Here is a 20,541-nt window from a genome sequence, read left to right as displayed (position 1 = left end):
CTTGACGTGAGAACTTGCCCCAAGCTAAGGCCTGAAGAGCCCTGCTGAAGCGAAAGATTGTAGCAGTTTCCATTAGGTCGTATTCGCAGTTCTGCTTTACTTTAACGTTATTTCACTTATCCAACACTTAGCACCCTCGTGTAGGCACCCTTTTGCTTACAAATGCAGTGAGTACCAGCAGGCCCCTCTGCCCTTCTAAGAAACATGCAGAGCCGGAAGTCTCTCCCAGTCACTCTGTGTATTCAGACATTAGAGCAACACACTGCACCCTTCCTTTGGAAGCTAGGTATCCTCAGCTCTCCAACAGCTCCAGGGTTTTAGTTCTCTCAGGTCCTACATGCCATGGAAGTCTGCCTCATTGCTCTCATTGGAGCAGCACTTAGAAACACAATCTGCTTCGCCTTCCTTCTAGGAAGTCTTACCCAAGGACCCCGTACTTACAGGAGAAAGGAGGCTTGCATTCCTACTGGAACGAAAGCACAGTTTTTCCTGTTACACAGGAGGACTGTAAAATAGGATTAGCCCAATAGCACACATAGAGCGTTCCAAGGAAGAGGGAATACCCTACATGCAGAGCACCCTGTGAAGAAATGTTGATTCAGCAAGGGACCAGGATGTAGCTATAGTCTCTTTTGACTTGTTAAAAATCAGAAGGGTTTCGGCTGCAGGTTCACCGGAAAAGAAGACCTGATGGCACAGCCTTGCATTCCCAATTTAAAAGCTCTATCCATGCTGCCCTGAAGATACCTAAATAACGCTCTTTTCGACTGGCCTCTAGTCACTGTAGGCAGCCCTCTGGAAAGAAAAGGAGTTTCCTCTAAGGAAAGACGGTGCTTCCATAGCATGGGTGGGGGCTCATTCTGTCATGCTCTAGAGCTACATGGAAGCTTGACGTGAGAACTTGCCCCTAGCTAAGGCCTGAAGAGCCCTGCTGAAGCCAAAGCGTGTAGCAGTTTCCATTAGGTCGTATTCGCAGTTCTGCTTTACGTTAACGTTATTTCACTTATCCAACACTTAGCACCCTCGTGTAGGCACCCTTTTGCCTACAAATGCAGTGAGTACCAGCAGGCCCCTCTGCCCTTCTAAGAAACATCCAGAGCCAGAAGTCTCTCCCAGTCACTCTGTGTATTCAGACATTAGAGCAACACACTGCACCCTTCCTTTGGAAAGCTAGGTATCCTCAGCTCTCCAACAGCTCCAGGGTTTTAGTTCTCTCACGTCCTACATGCCATGGAGTCTGCCTCATTGCTCTCATTGGAGCAGCACTTAGAAACACAATCTGCTTCGCCTTCCTTCTAGGAAGTATTACCCAAAACCCTGTACTTACTGGAGAAAGGAGGCTTGCATTCCTACTGGAAGGAAAGCACATTTTTTCCTGTTACACAGGAGGACTGTAGAATAGGATTAGCCCGATAGCCCACATAGAGCGTTCCAAGGAAGAGGGAATACGCTACATGCAGAGCACCCTGTGAAGAAAAGTTGATTCAACAAGGGACCAGGGTGTAGCTATAGTCTCTTTTGACTTGTTAGAAATCAGAAGGGTTTCGGCTGCAGGTTCACCGGTAAAGAAGACCTGATGCCACAGACTTGCATTCCCATTTTAAAAGCTCTATCCATGCTGCACTGAAGATACCTAAATAACGCTGTTTTCGACTGGCCTCTAGTCACTGTAGGCAGCCCTCTGGAAAGAAAAGGAGTTTCCTCTAAGGAAATACGATGCTTCCATAGCATGGGTGGGGGCTCATTCTGTCATGCTCTAGAGATACAGGGAAGCTTGACGTGAGAACTTGCCCCAAGCTAAGGCCTGAAGAGCCCTGCTGAAGCGAAAGATTGTAGCAGTTTCCATTAGGTCGTATTCGCAGTTCTGCTTTACTTTAACGTTATTTCACTTATCCAACACTTAGCACCCTCGTGTAGGCACCCTTTTGCTTACAAATGCAGTGAGTACCAGCAGGCCCCTCTGCCCTTCTAAGAAACATGCAGAGCCGGAAGTCTCTCCCAGTCACTCTGTGTATTCAGACATTAGAGCAACACACTGCACCCTTCCTTTGGAAGCTAGGTATCCTCAGCTCTCCAACAGCTCCAGGGTTTTAGTTCTCTCAGGTCCTACATGCCATGGAAGTCTGCCTCATTGCTCTCATTGGAGCAGCACTTAGAAACACAATCTGCTTCGCCTTCCTTCTAGGAAGTCTTACCCAAGGACCCCGTACTTACAGGAGAAAGGAGGCTTGCATTCCTACTGGAACGAAAGCACAGTTTTTCCTGTTACACAGGAGGACTGTAAAATAGGATTAGCCCAATAGCACACATAGAGCGTTCCAAGGAAGAGGGAATACCCTACATGCAGAGCACCCTGTGAAGAAATGTTGATTCAGCAAGGGACCAGGATGTAGCTATAGTCTCTTTTGACTTGTTAAAAATCAGAAGGGTTTCGGCTGCAGGTTCACCGGAAAAGAAGACCTGATGGCACAGCCTTGCATTCCCAATTTAAAAGCTCTATCCATGCTGCCCTGAAGATACCTAAATAACGCTCTTTTCGACTGGCCTCTAGTCACTGTAGGCAGCCCTCTGGAAAGAAAAGGAGTTTCCTCTAAGGAAAGACGGTGCTTCCATAGCATGGGTGGGGGCTCATTCTGTCATGCTCTAGAGCTACAGGGAAGCTTGACATGAGAACTTGCCCCAAGCTAAGGCCTGAAGAGCCCTGCTGAAGCGAAAGATTGTAGCAGTTTCCATTAGGTCGTATTCGCAGTTCTGCTTTACTTTAACGTTATTTCACTTATCCAACACTTAGCACCCTCGTGTAGGCACCCTTTTGCCTACAAATGCAGTGAGTACCAGCAGGTCCCTCTGCCCTTCTAAGAAACATCCAGAGCCAGAAGTCTCTCCCAGTCACTCTGTGTATTCAGACATTAGAGCAACACACTGCACCCTTCCTTTGGAAAGTTAGGTATCCTCAGCTCTCCAACAGCTCCAGGGTTTTAGTTCTCTCACGTCCTACAGGCCATGGAAGTCTGCCTCATTGCTCTCAGTGGAGCAGCACTTAGAAACACAATCTGCTTCGCCTTCCTTCTAGGAAGTATTACCCAAGGACCCTGTACTTACAGGAGAAAGGAGGCTTGCATTCCTACTGGAAGGAAAGCACAGTTTTTCCTGTTACACAGGAGGACTGTAGAATAGGATTAGCCCGATAGCACACAAAGAGCGTTCCAAGGAAGTGGGAATACGCTATATGCAGAGCACCCTGTGAAGAAAAGTTGATTCAGCAAGGGACCAGGGTGTAGCTATAGTCTCTTTTGACTTGTTAGAAATCAGAAGGGTTTCGGCTGCAGGTTCAACGGAAAAGAAGACCTGATGCCACAGACTTGTATTCCCATTTTAAAAGCTCTATCCATGCTGCCCTGAAGATACCTAAATAATGCTGTTTTCGACTGGCCTCTAGTCACTGTAGGCAGCCCTCTGGAAAGAAAAGGAGTTTTCTCTAAGCAAACACGGTGCTTCCATAGCATGGGTGGGGGCTCATTCTGTCATGCTCTAGAGCTACAGGGAAACTTGACCTGAGAACTTGCCCCTACCTAAGGCCTGAAGAGTCCCGCTGAAGCGAGAGCGTGTAGCAGGTTCCATTAGGTCGTATTCGCAGTTCTGCTTTACATTAACGTTTCTTCACTTATCCAGACACTTAGCACCCTCAAGTAGGCACCCTTTGCCTACAAATACAGTGAGTACCAGCAGGCTCCTCTGCCCTTCTAAGAAACATCCAGACCCAGAAGCCTTTCCAAGGCACTGTATATATTCAGAGATTAGGGTAACACACTGCACCTTTCCTTTGGAAATCTAGATGTCCTCAACACTGCAACAGCTCCGGGGATTCTGTGCTCTCACGTCCTACATGCCTTGGAAGTCTGCCTCATGGCCTTCATTGGAGCCGCACATTGAAACACAATCTGCTTCCCCTTCCTTCTACGAAGTCTTACCCAAGGACCCAATACCTACAGGAGAAAGGAAGCTGGAATTCCTACTGGAACCAAAGCACAGTTTTTAGTTTTACACTGCAGGATTTTAGAATAGGCTTAGGACCGATACCACACATAGAGCATTCCAAGGATGAGGGAATTCGCTACATGCAGAACACCCTGTGAAGAAAAGTTGATTCAGCAAGGGACCAGGGTGTAGCTATAGTCTCTTTTGACTTGTTAGAAATCAGAAGGGTTTCGGCTGCAGGTACACCGGAAAAGAAGACCTGATGGCACAGCCTTGCATTCCCAATTTAAAAGCTCTATCCATGCTGCCCTGAAGATACCTAAATAACACTGTTTTCGACTGGCCTCTAGTCACTGTAGGCAGCCCTCTGGAAAGAAAAGGAGATTTCTCTAAGGAAACACGGTGCTTCCATAGCAAGGGTGGGGGCTCATTCTGTCATGCTCTAGAGCTACAGGGAAGCTTGACGTGAGAACTTGCCCCAAGCTAAGGCCTGAAGAGCCCTGCTGAAGCGAAAGATTGTAGCAGTTTCCATTAGGTCGTATTCGCAGTTCTGCTTTACTTTAACGTTATTTCACTTATCCAACACTTAGCACCCTCGTGTAGGCACCCTTTTGCTTACAAATGCAGTGAGTACCAGCAGGCCCCTCTGCCCTTCTAAGAAACATGCAGAGCCGGAAGTCTCTCCCAGTCACTCTGTGTATTCAGACATTAGAGCAACACACTGCACCCTTCCTTTGGAAGCTAGGTATCCTCAGCTCTCCAACAGCTCCAGGGTTTTAGTTCTCTCAGGTCCTACATGCCATGGAAGTCTGCCTCATTGCTCTCATTGGAGCAGCACTTAGAAACACAATCTGCTTCGCCTTCCTTCTAGGAAGTCTTACCCAAGGACCCCGTACTTACAGGAGAAAGGAGGCTTGCATTCCTACTGGAACGAAAGCACAGTTTTTCCTGTTACACAGGAGGACTGTAAAATAGGATTAGCCCAATAGCACACATAGAGCGTTCCAAGGAAGAGGGAATACCCTACATGCAGAGCACCCTGTGAAGAAATGTTGATTCAGCAAGGGACCAGGATGTAGCTATAGTCTCTTTTGACTTGTTAAAAATCAGAAGGGTTTCGGCTGCAGGTTCACCGGAAAAGAAGACCTGATGGCACAGCCTTGCATTCCCAATTTAAAAGCTCTATCCATGCTGCCCTGAAGATACCTAAATAACGCTCTTTTCGACTGGCCTCTAGTCACTGTAGGCAGCCCTCTGGAAAGAAAAGGAGTTTCCTCTAAGGAAAGACGGTGCTTCCATAGCATGGGTGGGGGCTCATTCTGTCATGCTCTAGAGCTACATGGAAGCTTGACGTGAGAACTTGCCCCTAGCTAAGGCCTGAAGAGCCCTGCTGAAGCCAAAGCGTGTAGCAGTTTCCATTAGGTCGTATTCGCAGTTCTGCTTTACGTTAACGTTATTTCACTTATCCAACACTTAGCACCCTCGTGTAGGCACCCTTTTGCCTACAAATGCAGTGAGTACCAGCAGGCCCCTCTGCCCTTCTAAGAAACATCCAGAGCCAGAAGTCTCTCCCAGTCACTCTGTGTATTCAGACATTAGAGCAACACACTGCACCCTTCCTTTGGAAAGCTAGGTATCCTCAGCTCTCCAACAGCTCCAGGGTTTTAGTTCTCTCACGTCCTACATGCCATGGAGTCTGCCTCATTGCTCTCATTGGAGCAGCACTTAGAAACACAATCTGCTTCGCCTTCCTTCTAGGAAGTATTACCCAAAACCCTGTACTTACTGGAGAAAGGAGGCTTGCATTCCTACTGGAAGGAAAGCACAGTTTTTCCTGTTACACAGGAGGACTGTAGAATAGGATTAGCCCGATAGCCCACATAGAGCGTTCCAAGGAAGAGGGAATACGCTACATGCAGAGCACCCTGTGAAGAAAAGTTGATTCAACAAGGGACCAGGGTGTAGCTATAGTCTCTTTTGACTTGTTAGAAATCAGAAGGGTTTCGGCTGCAGGTTCACCGGTAAAGAAGACCTGATGCCACAGACTTGCATTCCCATTTTAAAAGCTCTATCCATGCTGCACTGAAGATACCTAAATAACGCTGTTTTCGACTGGCCTCTAGTCACTGTAGGCAGCCCTCTGGAAAGAAAAGGAGTTTCCTCTAAGGAAATACGATGCTTCCATAGCATGGGTGGGGGCTCATTCTGTCATGCTCTAGAGATACAGGGAAGCTTGACGTGAGAACTTGCCCCAAGCTAAGGCCTGAAGAGCCCTGCTGAAGCGAAAGATTGTAGCAGTTTCCATTAGGTCGTATTCGCAGTTCTGCTTTACTTTAACGTTATTTCACTTATCCAACACTTAGCACCCTCTATATGCACCCTTTTGCCTACAAATGCAGTGAGTACCAGCAGGCCCCTCTGCCCTTCAAAGAAACATCCAGAGGTAGAAGCCCTTCCCAGTCACTCTATGTATTCTGACATTAGAGCAACACAGTTCACTTTTCCTTTGGAAAGCTATATATCCTCGGTTCTCCAGCAGCTCCAGGGTTTTTGTTCTCTCACGTGCTACATTCCATGGAAGTCTGCCTCATTGCCCTCATTGGAGAAGCACTTAGAAACACAATCTGCTTCGCCTTCCTTCTAGGAAGTCTTAACCAAGGACCCTGTACTTACAGGAGAAAGGAGGCTTGCATTCCTACTGGAACGAAAGCACAGTTTTTCCTGTTACACACGAGGACTGCAAAATAGGATTAGCCCAATAGCACACATAGAGCGTTCCAAGGATGAGGGAATTCGCTACATGCAGAGCACCCTGTGAAGAAAAGTTGATTCAGCAAGGGACCAGGGTGTAGCTATAGTCTCTTTTGACTTGTTAGAAATCAGAAGGGTTTCGGCTGCAGGTACACCGGAAAAGAAGACCTGATGGCACAGCCTTGCATTCCCAATTTAAAAGCTCTATCCATGCTGCCCTGAAGATACCTAAATAACACTGTTTTCGACTGGCCTCTAGTCACTGTAGGCAGCCCTCTGGAAAGAAAAGGAGATTTCTCTAAGGAAACACGGTGCTTCCATAGCAAGGGTGGGGGCTCATTCTGTCATGCTCTAGAGCTACAGGGAAGCTTGACGTGAGAACTTGCCCCAAGCTAAGGCCTGAAGAGCCCTGCTGAAGCGAAAGATTGTAGCAGTTTCCATTAGGTCGTATTCGCAGTTCTGCTTTACTTTAACGTTATTTCACTTATCCAACACTTAGCACCCTCGTGTAGGCACCCTTTTGCTTACAAATGCAGTGAGTACCAGCAGGCCCCTCTGCCCTTCTAAGAAACATGCAGAGCCGGAAGTCTCTCCCAGTCACTCTGTGTATTCAGACATTAGAGCAACACACTGCACCCTTCCTTTGGAAGCTAGGTATCCTCAGCTCTCCAACAGCTCCAGGGTTTTAGTTCTCTCAGGTCCTACATGCCATGGAAGTCTGCCTCATTGCTCTCATTGGAGCAGCACTTAGAAACACAATCTGCTTCGCCTTCCTTCTAGGAAGTCTTACCCAAGGACCCCGTACTTACAGGAGAAAGGAGGCTTGCATTCCTACTGGAACGAAAGCACAGTTTTTCCTGTTACACAGGAGGACTGTAAAATAGGATTAGCCCAATAGCACACATAGAGCGTTCCAAGGAAGAGGGAATACCCTACATGCAGAGCACCCTGTGAAGAAATGTTGATTCAGCAAGGGACCAGGATGTAGCTATAGTCTCTTTTGACTTGTTAAAAATCAGAAGGGTTTCGGCTGCAGGTTCACCGGAAAAGAAGACCTGATGGCACAGCCTTGCATTCCCAATTTAAAAGCTCTATCCATGCTGCCCTGAAGATACCTAAATAACGCTCTTTTCGACTGGCCTCTAGTCACTGTAGGCAGCCCTCTGGAAAGAAAAGGAGTTTCCTCTAAGGAAAGACGGTGCTTCCATAGCATGGGTGGGGGCTCATTCTGTCATGCTCTAGAGCTACATGGAAGCTTGACGTGAGAACTTGCCCCTAGCTAAGGCCTGAAGAGCCCTGCTGAAGCCAAAGCGTGTAGCAGTTTCCATTAGGTCGTATTCGCAGTTCTGCTTTACGTTAACGTTATTTCACTTATCCAACACTTAGCACCCTCGTGTAGGCACCCTTTTGCCTACAAATGCAGTGAGTACCAGCAGGCCCCTCTGCCCTTCTAAGAAACATCCAGAGCCAGAAGTCTCTCCCAGTCACTCTGTGTATTCAGACATTAGAGCAACACACTGCACCCTTCCTTTGGAAAGCTAGGTATCCTCAGCTCTCCAACAGCTCCAGGGTTTTAGTTCTCTCACGTCCTACATGCCATGGAGTCTGCCTCATTGCTCTCATTGGAGCAGCACTTAGAAACACAATCTGCTTCGCCTTCCTTCTAGGAAGTATTACCCAAAACCCTGTACTTACTGGAGAAAGGAGGCTTGCATTCCTACTGGAAGGAAAGCACAGTTTTTCCTGTTACACAGGAGGACTGTAGAATAGGATTAGCCCGATAGCCCACATAGAGCGTTCCAAGGAAGAGGGAATACGCTACATGCAGAGCACCCTGTGAAGAAAAGTTGATTCAACAAGGGACCAGGGTGTAGCTATAGTCTCTTTTGACTTGTTAGAAATCAGAAGGGTTTCGGCTGCAGGTTCACCGGTAAAGAAGACCTGATGCCACAGACTTGCATTCCCATTTTAAAAGCTCTATCCATGCTGCACTGAAGATACCTAAATAACGCTGTTTTCGACTGGCCTCTAGTCACTGTAGGCAGCCCTCTGGAAAGAAAAGGAGTTTCCTCTAAGGAAATACGATGCTTCCATAGCATGGGTGGGGGCTCATTCTGTCATGCTCTAGAGATACAGGGAAGCTTGACGTGAGAACTTGCCCCAAGCTAAGGCCTGAAGAGCCCTGCTGAAGCGAAAGATTGTAGCAGTTTCCATTAGGTCGTATTCGCAGTTCTGCTTTACTTTAACGTTATTTCACTTATCCAACACTTAGCACCCTCTATATGCACCCTTTTGCCTACAAATGCAGTGAGTACCAGCAGGCCCCTCTGCCCTTCAAAGAAACATCCAGAGGTAGAAGCCCTTCCCAGTCACTCTATGTATTCTGACATTAGAGCAACACAGTTCACTTTTCCTTTGGAAAGCTATATATCCTCGGTTCTCCAGCAGCTCCAGGGTTTTTGTTCTCTCACGTGCTACATTCCATGGAAGTCTGCCTCATTGCCCTCATTGGAGAAGCACTTAGAAACACAATCTGCTTCGCCTTCCTTCTAGGAAGTCTTAACCAAGGACCCTGTACTTACAGGAGAAAGGAGGCTTGCATTCCTACTGGAACGAAAGCACAGTTTTTCCTGTTACACACGAGGACTGCAAAATAGGATTAGCCCAATAGCACACATAGAGCGTTCCAAGGATGAGGGAATTCGCTACATGCAGAGCACCCTGTGAAGAAAAGTTGATTCAGCAAGGGACCAGGGTGTAGCTATAGTCTCTTTTGACTTGTTAGAAATCAGAAGGGTTTCGGCTGCAGGTACACCGGAAAAGAAGACCTGATGGCACAGCCTTGCATTCCCAATTTAAAAGCTCTATCCATGCTGCCCTGAAGATACCTAAATAACACTGTTTTCGACTGGCCTCTAGTCACTGTAGGCAGCCCTCTGGAAAGAAAAGGAGATTTCTCTAAGGAAACACGGTGCTTCCATAGCAAGGGTGGGGGCTCATTCTGTCATGCTCTAGAGCTACAGGGAAGCTTGACGTGAGAACTTGCCCCAAGCTAAGGCCTGAAGAGCCCTGCTGAAGCGAAAGATTGTAGCAGTTTCCATTAGGTCGTATTCGCAGTTCTGCTTTACTTTAACGTTATTTCACTTATCCAACACTTAGCACCCTCGTGTAGGCACCCTTTTGCTTACAAATGCAGTGAGTACCAGCAGGCCCCTCTGCCCTTCTAAGAAACATGCAGAGCCGGAAGTCTCTCCCAGTCACTCTGTGTATTCAGACATTAGAGCAACACACTGCACCCTTCCTTTGGAAGCTAGGTATCCTCAGCTCTCCAACAGCTCCAGGGTTTTAGTTCTCTCAGGTCCTACATGCCATGGAAGTCTGCCTCATTGCTCTCATTGGAGCAGCACTTAGAAACACAATCTGCTTCGCCTTCCTTCTAGGAAGTCTTACCCAAGGACCCCGTACTTACAGGAGAAAGGAGGCTTGCATTCCTACTGGAACGAAAGCACAGTTTTTCCTGTTACACAGGAGGACTGTAAAATAGGATTAGCCCAATAGCACACATAGAGCGTTCCAAGGAAGAGGGAATACCCTACATGCAGAGCACCCTGTGAAGAAATGTTGATTCAGCAAGGGACCAGGATGTAGCTATAGTCTCTTTTGACTTGTTAAAAATCAGAAGGGTTTCGGCTGCAGGTTCACCGGAAAAGAAGACCTGATGGCACAGCCTTGCATTCCCAATTTAAAAGCTCTATCCATGCTGCCCTGAAGATACCTAAATAACGCTCTTTTCGACTGGCCTCTAGTCACTGTAGGCAGCCCTCTGGAAAGAAAAGGAGTTTCCTCTAAGGAAAGACGGTGCTTCCATAGCATGGGTGGGGGCTCATTCTGTCATGCTCTAGAGCTACATGGAAGCTTGACGTGAGAACTTGCCCCTAGCTAAGGCCTGAAGAGCCCTGCTGAAGCCAAAGCGTGTAGCAGTTTCCATTAGGTCGTATTCGCAGTTCTGCTTTACGTTAACGTTATTTCACTTATCCAACACTTAGCACCCTCGTGTAGGCACCCTTTTGCCTACAAATGCAGTGAGTACCAGCAGGCCCCTCTGCCCTTCTAAGAAACATCCAGAGCCAGAAGTCTCTCCCAGTCACTCTGTGTATTCAGACATTAGAGCAACACACTGCACCCTTCCTTTGGAAAGCTAGGTATCCTCAGCTCTCCAACAGCTCCAGGGTTTTAGTTCTCTCACGTCCTACATGCCATGGAGTCTGCCTCATTGCTCTCATTGGAGCAGCACTTAGAAACACAATCTGCTTCGCCTTCCTTCTAGGAAGTATTACCCAAAACCCTGTACTTACTGGAGAAAGGAGGCTTGCATTGCTACTGGAAGGAAAGCACAGTTTTTCCTGTTACACAGGAGGACTGTAGAATAGGATTAGCCCGATATCCCACATAGAGCGTTCCAAGGAAGAGGGAATACGCTACATGCAGAGCACCCTGTGAAGAAAAGTTGATTCAACAAGGGACCAGGGTGTAGCTATATTCTCTTTTGACTTGTTAGAAATCAGAAGGGTTTCGGCTGCAGGTTCACCGGTAAAGAAGACCTGATGCCACAGACTTGCATTCCCATTTTAAAAGCTCTATCCATGCTGCACTGAAGATACCTAAATAACGCTGTTTTCGACTGGCCTCTAGTCACTGTAGGCAGCCCTCTGGAAAGAAAAGGAGTTTCCTCTAAGGAAATACGATGCTTCCATAGCATGGGTGGGGGCTCATTCTGTCATGCTCTAGAGATACAGGGAAGCTTGACGTGAGAACTTGCCCCAAGCTAAGGCCTGAAGAGCCCTGCTGAAGCGAAAGATTGTAGCAGTTTCCATTAGGTCGTATTCGCAGTTCTGCTTTACTTTAACGTTATTTCACTTATCCAACACTTAGCACCCTCTATATGCACCCTTTTGCCTACAAATGCAGTGAGTACCAGCAGGCCCCTCTGCCCTTCAAAGAAACATCCAGAGGTAGAAGCCCTTCCCAGTCACTCTATGTATTCTGACATTAGAGCAACACAGTTCACTTTTCCTTTGGAAAGCTATATATCCTCGGTTCTCCAGCAGCTCCAGGGTTTTTGTTCTCTCACGTGCTACATTCCATGGAAGTCTGCCTCATTGCCCTCATTGGAGAAGCACTTAGAAACACAATCTGCTTCGCCTTCCTTCTAGGAAGTCTTAACCAAGGACCCTGTACTTACAGGAGAAAGGAGGCTTGCATTCCTACTGGAACGAAAGCACAGTTTTTCCTGTTACACACGAGGACTGCAAAATAGGATTAGCCCAATAGCACACATAGAGCGTTCCAAGGATGAGGGAATTCGCTACATGCAGAGCACCCTGTGAAGAAAAGTTGATTCAGCAAGGGACCAGGGTGTAGCTATAGTCTCTTTTGACTTGTTAGAAATCAGAAGGGTTTCGGCTGCAGGTACACCGGAAAAGAAGACCTGATGGCACAGCCTTGCATTCCCAATTTAAAAGCTCTATCCATGCTGCCCTGAAGATACCTAAATAACACTGTTTTCGACTGGCCTCTAGTCACTGTAGGCAGCCCTCTGGAAAGAAAAGGAGATTTCTCTAAGGAAACACGGTGCTTCCATAGCAAGGGTGGGGGCTCATTCTGTCATGCTCTAGAGCTACAGGGAAGCTTGACGTGAGAACTTGCCCCAAGCTAAGGCCTGAAGAGCCCTGCTGAAGCGAAAGATTGTAGCAGTTTCCATTAGGTCGTATTCGCAGTTCTGCTTTACTTTAACGTTATTTCACTTATCCAACACTTAGCACCCTCGTGTAGGCACCCTTTTGCTTACAAATGCAGTGAGTACCAGCAGGCCCCTCTGCCCTTCTAAGAAACATGCAGAGCCGGAAGTCTCTCCCAGTCACTCTGTGTATTCAGACATTAGAGCAACACACTGCACCCTTCCTTTGGAAGCTAGGTATCCTCAGCTCTCCAACAGCTCCAGGGTTTTAGTTCTCTCAGGTCCTACATGCCATGGAAGTCTGCCTCATTGCTCTCATTGGAGCAGCACTTAGAAACACAATCTGCTTCGCCTTCCTTCTAGGAAGTCTTACCCAAGGACCCCGTACTTACAGGAGAAAGGAGGCTTGCATTCCTACTGGAACGAAAGCACAGTTTTTCCTGTTACACAGGAGGACTGTAAAATAGGATTAGCCCAATAGCACACATAGAGCGTTCCAAGGAAGAGGGAATACCCTACATGCAGAGCACCCTGTGAAGAAATGTTGATTCAGCAAGGGACCAGGATGTAGCTATAGTCTCTTTTGACTTGTTAAAAATCAGAAGGGTTTCGGCTGCAGGTTCACCGGAAAAGAAGACCTGATGGCACAGCCTTGCATTCCCAATTTAAAAGCTCTATCCATGCTGCCCTGAAGATACCTAAATAACGCTCTTTTCGACTGGCCTCTAGTCACTGTAGGCAGCCCTCTGGAAAGAAAAGGAGTTTCCTCTAAGGAAAGACGGTGCTTCCATAGCATGGGTGGGGGCTCATTCTGTCATGCTCTAGAGCTACATGGAAGCTTGACGTGAGAACTTGCCCCTAGCTAAGGCCTGAAGAGCCCTGCTGAAGCCAAAGCGTGTAGCAGTTTCCATTAGGTCGTATTCGCAGTTCTGCTTTACGTTAACGTTATTTCACTTATCCAACACTTAGCACCCTCGTGTAGGCACCCTTTTGCCTACAAATGCAGTGAGTACCAGCAGGCCCCTCTGCCCTTCTAAGAAACATCCAGAGCCAGAAGTCTCTCCCAGTCACTCTGTGTATTCAGACATTAGAGCAACACACTGCACCCTTCCTTTGGAAAGCTAGGTATCCTCAGCTCTCCAACAGCTCCAGGGTTTTAGTTCTCTCACGTCCTACATGCCATGGAGTCTGCCTCATTGCTCTCATTGGAGCAGCACTTAGAAACACAATCTGCTTCGCCTTCCTTCTAGGAAGTATTACCCAAAACCCTGTACTTACTGGAGAAAGGAGGCTTGCATTCCTACTGGAAGGAAAGCACAGTTTTTCCTGTTACACAGGAGGACTGTAGAATAGGATTAGCCCGATAGCCCACATAGAGCGTTCCAAGGAAGAGGGAATACGCTACATGCAGAGCACCCTGTGAAGAAAAGTTGATTCAACAAGGGACCAGGGTGTAGCTATAGTCTCTTTTGACTTGTTAGAAATCAGAAGGGTTTCGGCTGCAGGTTCACCGGTAAAGAAGACCTGATGCCACAGACTTGCATTCCCATTTTAAAAGCTCTATCCATGCTGCACTGAAGATACCTAAATAACGCTGTTTTCGACTGGCCTCTAGTCACTGTAGGCAGCCCTCTGGAAAGAAAAGGAGTTTCCTCTAAGGAAATACGATGCTTCCATAGCATGGGTGGGGGCTCATTCTGTCATGCTCTAGAGATACAGGGAAGCTTGACGTGAGAACTTGCCCCAAGCTAAGGCCTGAAGAGCCCTGCTGAAGCGAAAGATTGTAGCAGTTTCCATTAGGTCGTATTCGCAGTTCTGCTTTACTTTAACGTTATTTCACTTATCCAACACTTAGCACCCTCTATATGCACCCTTTTGCCTACAAATGCAGTGAGTACCAGCAGGCCCCTCTGCCCTTCAAAGAAACATCCAGAGGTAGAAGCCCTTCCCAGTCACTCTATGTATTCTGACATTAGAGCAACACAGTTCACTTTTCCTTTGGAAAGCTATATATCCTCGGTTCTCCAGCAGCTCCAGGGTTTTTGTTCTCTCACGTGCTACATTCCATGGAAGTCTGCCTCATTGCCCTCATTGGAGAAGCACTTAGAAACACAATCTGCTTCGCCTTCCTTCTAGGAAGTCTTAACCAAGGACCCTGTACTTACAGGAGAAAGGAGGCTTGCATTCCTACTGGAACGAAAGCACAGTTTTTCCTGTTACACACGAGGACTGCAAAATAGGATTAGCCCAATAGCACACATAGAGCGTTCCAAGGATGAGGGAATTCGCTACATGCAGAGCACCCTGTGAAGAAAAGTTGATTCAGCAAGGGACCAGGGTGTAGCTATAGTCTCTTTTGACTTGTTAGAAATCAGAAGGGTTTCGGCTGCAGGTACACCGGAAAAGAAGACCTGATGGCACAGCCTTGCATTCCCAATTTAAAAGCTCTATCCATGCTGCCCTGAAGATACCTAAATAACACTGTTTTCGACTGGCCTCTAGTCACTGTAGGCAGCCCTCTGGAAAGAAAAGGAGATTTCTCTAAGGAAACACGGTGCTTCCATAGCAAGGGTGGGGGCTCATTCTGTCATGCTCTAGAGCTACAGGGAAGCTTGACGTGAGAACTTGCCCCAAGCTAAGGCCTGAAGAGCCCTGCTGAAGCGAAAGATTGTAGCAGTTTCCATTAGGTCGTATTCGCAGTTCTGCTTTACTTTAACGTTATTTCACTTATCCAACACTTAGCACCCTCGTGTAGGCACCCTTTTGCTTACAAATGCAGTGAGTACCAGCAGGCCCCTCTGCCCTTCTAAGAAACATGCAGAGCCGGAAGTCTCTCCCAGTCACTCTGTGTATTCAGACATTAGAGCAACACACTGCACCCTTCCTTTGGAAGCTAGGTATCCTCAGCTCTCCAACAGCTCCAGGGTTTTAGTTCTCTCAGGTCCTACATGCCATGGAAGTCTGCCTCATTGCTCTCATTGGAGCAGCACTTAGAAACACAATCTGCTTCGCCTTCCTTCTAGGAAGTCTTACCCAAGGACCCCGTACTTACAGGAGAAAGGAGGCTTGCATTCCTACTGGAACGAAAGCACAGTTTTTCCTGTTACACAGGAGGACTGTAAAATAGGATTAGCCCAATAGCACACATAGAGCGTTCCAAGGAAGAGGGAATACCCTACATGCAGAGCACCCTGTGAAGAAATGTTGATTCAGCAAGGGACCAGGATGTAGCTATAGTCTCTTTTGACTTGTTAAAAATCAGAAGGGTTTCGGCTGCAGGTTCACCGGAAAAGAAGACCTGATGGCACAGCCTTGCATTCCCAATTTAAAAGCTCTATCCATGCTGCCCTGAAGATACCTAAATAACGCTCTTTTCGACTGGCCTCTAGTCACTGTAGGCAGCCCTCTGGAAAGAAAAGGAGTTTCCTCTAAGGAAAGACGGTGCTTCCATAGCATGGGTGGGGGCTCATTCTGTCATGCTCTAGAGCTACATGGAAGCTTGACGTGAGAACTTGCCCCTAGCTAAGGCCTGAAGAGCCCTGCTGAAGCCAAAGCGTGTAGCAGTTTCCATTAGGTCGTATTCGCAGTTCTGCTTTACGTTAACGTTATTTCACTTATCCAACACTTAGCACCCTCGTGTAGGCACCCTTTTGCCTACAAATGCAGTGAGTACCAGCAGGCCCCTCTGCCCTTCTAAGAAACATCCAGAGCCAGAAGTCTCTCCCAGTCACTCTGTGTATTCAGACATTAGAGCAACACACTGCACCCTTCCTTTGGAAAGCTAGGTATCCTCAGCTCTCCAACAGCTCCAGGGTTTTAGTTCTCTCACGTCCTACATGCCATGGAGTCTGCCTCATTGCTCTCATTGGAGCAGCACTTAGAAACACAATCTGCTTCGCCTTCCTTCTAGGAAGTATTACCCAAAACCCTGTACTTACTGGAGAAAGGAGGCTTGCATTCCTACTGGAAGGAAAGCACAGTTTTTCCTGTTACACAGGAGGACTGTAGAATAGGATTAGCCCGATAGCCCACATAGAGCGTTCCAAGGAAGAGGGAATACGCTACATGCAGAGCACCCTGTGAAGAAAAGTTGATTCAACAAGGGACCAGGGTGTAGCTATAGTCTCTTTTGACTTGTTAGAAATCAGAAGGGTTTCGGCTGCAGGTTCACCGGTAAAGAAGACCTGATGCCACAGACTTGCATTCCCATTTTAAAAGCTCTATCCATGCTGCACTGAAGATACCTAAATAACGCTCTTTTCGACTGGCCTCTAGTCACTGTAGGCAGCCCTCTGGAAAGAAAAGGAGTTTCCTCTAAGGAAATACGATGCTTCCATAGCATGGGTGGGGGCTCATTCTGTCATGCTCTAGAGATACAGGGAAGCTTGACGTGAGAACTTGCCCCAAGCTAAGGCCTGAAGAGCCCTGCTGAAGCGAAAGATTGTAGCAGTTTCCATTAGGTCGTATTCGCAGTTCTGCTTTACTTTAACGTTATTTCACTTATCCAACACTTAGCACCCTCTATATGCACCCTTTTGCCTACAAATGCAGTGAGTACCAGCAGGCCCCTCTGCCCTTCAAAGAAACATCCAGAGGTAGAAGCCCTTCCCAGTCACTCTATGTATTCTGACATTAGAGCAACACAGTTCACTTTTCCTTTGGAAAGCTATATATCCTCGGTTCTCCAGCAGCTCCAGGGTTTTTGTTCTCTCACGTGCTACATTCCATGGAAGTCTGCCTCATTGCCCTCATTGGAGAAGCACTTAGAAACACAATCTGCTTCGCCTTCCTTCTAGGAAGTCTTAACCAAGGACCCTGTACTTACAGGAGAAAGGAGGCTTGCATTCCTACTGGAACGAAAGCACAGTTTTTCCTGTTACACACGAGGACTGCAAAATAGGATTAGCCCAATAGCACACATAGAGCGTTCCAAGGATGAGGGAATTCGCTACATGCAGAGCACCCTGTGAAGAAAAGTTGATTCAGCAAGGGACCAGGGTGTAGCTATAGTCTCTTTTGACTTGTTAGAAATCAGAAGGGTTTCGGCTGCAGGTACACCGGAAAAGAAGACCTGATGGCACAGCCTTGCATTCCCAATTTAAAAGCTCTATCCATGCTGCCCTGAAGATACCTAAATAACACTGTTTTCGACTGGCCTCTAGTCACTGTAGGCAGCCCTCTGGAAAGAAAAGGAGATTTCTCTAAGGAAACACGGTGCTTCCATAGCAAGGGTGGGGGCTCATTCTGTCATGCTCTAGAGCTACAGGGAAGCTTGACGTGAGAACTTGCCCCAAGCTAAGGCCTGAAGAGCCCTGCTGAAGCGAAAGATTGTAGCAGTTTCCATTAGGTCGTATTCGCAGTTCTGCTTTACTTTAACGTTATTTCACTTATCCAACACTTAGCACCCTCGTGTAGGCACCCTTTTGCTTACAAATGCAGTGAGTACCAGCAGGCCCCTCTGCCCTTCTAAGAAACATGCAGAGCCGGAAGTCTCTCCCAGTCACTCTGTGTATTCAGACATTAGAGCAACACACTGCACCCTTCCTTTGGAAGCTAGGTATCCTCAGCTCTCCAACAGCTCCAAGGTTTTAGTTCTCTCAGGTCCTACATGCCATGGAAGTCTGCCTCATTGCTCTCATTGGAGCAGCACTTAGAAACACAATCTGCTTCGCCTTCCTTCTAGGAAGTCTTACCCAAGGACCCCGTACTTACAGGAGAAAGGAGGCTTGCATTCCTACTGGAACGAAAGCACAGTTTTTCCTGTTACACAGGAGGACTGTAAAATAGGATTAGCCCAATAGCACACATAGAGCGTTCCAAGGAAGAGGGAATACCCTACATGCAGAGCACCCTGTGAAGAAATGTTGATTCAGCAAGGGACCAGGATGTAGCTATGTCTCTTTTGACTTGTTAAAAATCAGAAGGGTTTCGGCTGCAGGTTCACCGGAAAAGAAGACCTGATGGCACAGCCTTGCATTCCCAATTTAAAAGCTCTATCCATGCTGCCCTGAAGATACCTAAATAACGCTCTTTTCGACTGGCCTCTAGTCACTGTAGGCAGCCCTCTGGAAAGAAAAGGAGTTTCCTCTAAGGAAAGACGGTGCTTCCATAGCATGGGTGGGGGCTCATTCTGTCATGCTCTAGAGCTACAGGGAAGCTTGACATGAGAACTTGCCCCTAGCTAAGGCCTGAAGAGCCCTGCTGAAGCGAAAGATTGTAGCAGTTTCCATTAGGTCGTATTCGCAGTTCTGCTTTACTTTAACGTTATTTCACTTACCCAACACTTAGCACCCTCGTGTAGGCACCCTCTTGCCTACAAATGCAGTGAGTACCAGCAGGCCCCTCTGCCCTTCTAAGAAACATCCAGAGCCAGAAGTCTCTCCCAGTCACTCTGTGTATTCAGACATTAGAGCAACACACTGCACCCTTCCTTTGGAAAGCTAGGTATCCTCAGCTCTCCAACAACTCCAGGGTTTTAGTTCTCTCACGTCCTACATGCCATGGAGTCTGCCTCATTGCTCTCATTGGAGCAGCACTTAGAAACACAATCTGCTTCGCCTTCCTTCTAGGAAGTCTTACCCAAGGACCCCGTACTTACAGGAGAAAGGAGGCTTGCATTCCTACTGGAACGAAAGCACAGTTTTTCCTGTTACACAGGAGGACTGTAAAATAGGATTAGCCCAATAGCACACATAGAGCGTTCCAAGGAAGAGGGAATACCCTACATGCAGAGCACCCTGTGAAGAAATGTTGATTCAGCAAGGGACCAGGGTGTAGCTATAGTCTCTTTAGATTTGATAGAAATCAGAAGGGTTTCGGCTGCAGGTTCACCGGAAAAGAAGACCTGATGGCACAGCCTTGCATTCCCATTTTAAAAGCTCTATCCAGGCTGCCCTGAAGATACCTAAATAACACTTTTTTCGACTGGCTTCTAGTCACTGTAGGCATCCCTCTGGAAAGAAAAGGAGTTTTCTCTAAGGAAACACGGTGCTTCCATAGTATGGTGGGGGCTCATTCTGTCATGCTCTAGAGCTACAGGGAAGCTTGACGTGAGAACTTGCCCCTAGCTAAGGCCTGAAGAGCCGAAGAGCCCTGCTGAAGCCAAAGCGTGTAGCAGTTTCCATTTGGTCGTATTCGCAGTTCTGCTTTACTTTAACGTTATTTCACTTATCCAACACTTAGCACCCTCGTGTAGGCACCCTTTTGCCTACAAATGCAGTGAGTACCAGCAGGTCCCTCTGCCCTTCTAAGAATCATCCAGAGCCAGAAGTCTCTCCCAGTCACTCTGTGTATTCAGACATTAGAGCAACACACTGCACCCTTCCTTTGGAAAGTTAGGTATCCTCAGCTCTCCAACAGCTCCAGGGTTTTAGTTCTCTCACGTCCTACAGGCCATGGAAGTCTGCCTCATTGCTCTCAGTGGAGCAGCACTTAGAAACACAATCTGCTTCGCCTTCCTTCTAGGAAGTATTACCCAAGGACCCTGTACTTACAGGAGAAAGGAGGCTTGCATTCCTACTGGAAGGAAAGCACAGTTTTTCCTGTTACACAGGAGGACTGTATATAGGATTAGCCCGATAGCACACATAGAGCGTTCCAAGGAAGAGGGAATACGCTACATGCAGAGCACCCTGTGAAGAAAAGTTGATTCAGCAAGGGACCAGGGTGTAGCTATAGTCTCTTTAGATTTGATAGAAATCAGAAGGGTTTCGGCTGCAGGTTCACCGGAAAAGAAGACCTGATGGCACAGCCTTGCATTCCCAATTTAAAAGCTCTATCCATGCTGCCCTGAAGATACCTAAATAACACTGTTTTCGACTGGCCTCTAGTCACTGTAGGCAGCCCTCTGGAAAGAAAAGGAGTTTTCTCTAAGGAAACACGGTGCTTCCATAGTATGGTGGGGGCTCATTCTGTCATGCTCTAGAGCTACAGGGAAGCTTGACGTGAGAACTTGCCCCTAGCTAAGGCCTGAAGAGCCGAAGAGCCCTGCTGAAGCCAAAGCGTGTAGCAGTTTCCATTTGGTCGTATTCGCAGTTCTGCTTTACTTTAACGTTATTTCACTTATCCAACACTTA

The sequence above is a fragment of the Balaenoptera ricei genome, chromosome 3 (assembly GCF_028023285.1).
Source record: "Balaenoptera ricei isolate mBalRic1 chromosome 3, mBalRic1.hap2, whole genome shotgun sequence".
Classification (NCBI taxonomy): Eukaryota; Metazoa; Chordata; class Mammalia; order Artiodactyla; family Balaenopteridae; genus Balaenoptera; species Balaenoptera ricei.
The sequence above is the reverse complement of the archived record's forward strand: the minus strand, read 5'-3'. Positions refer to the sequence as shown.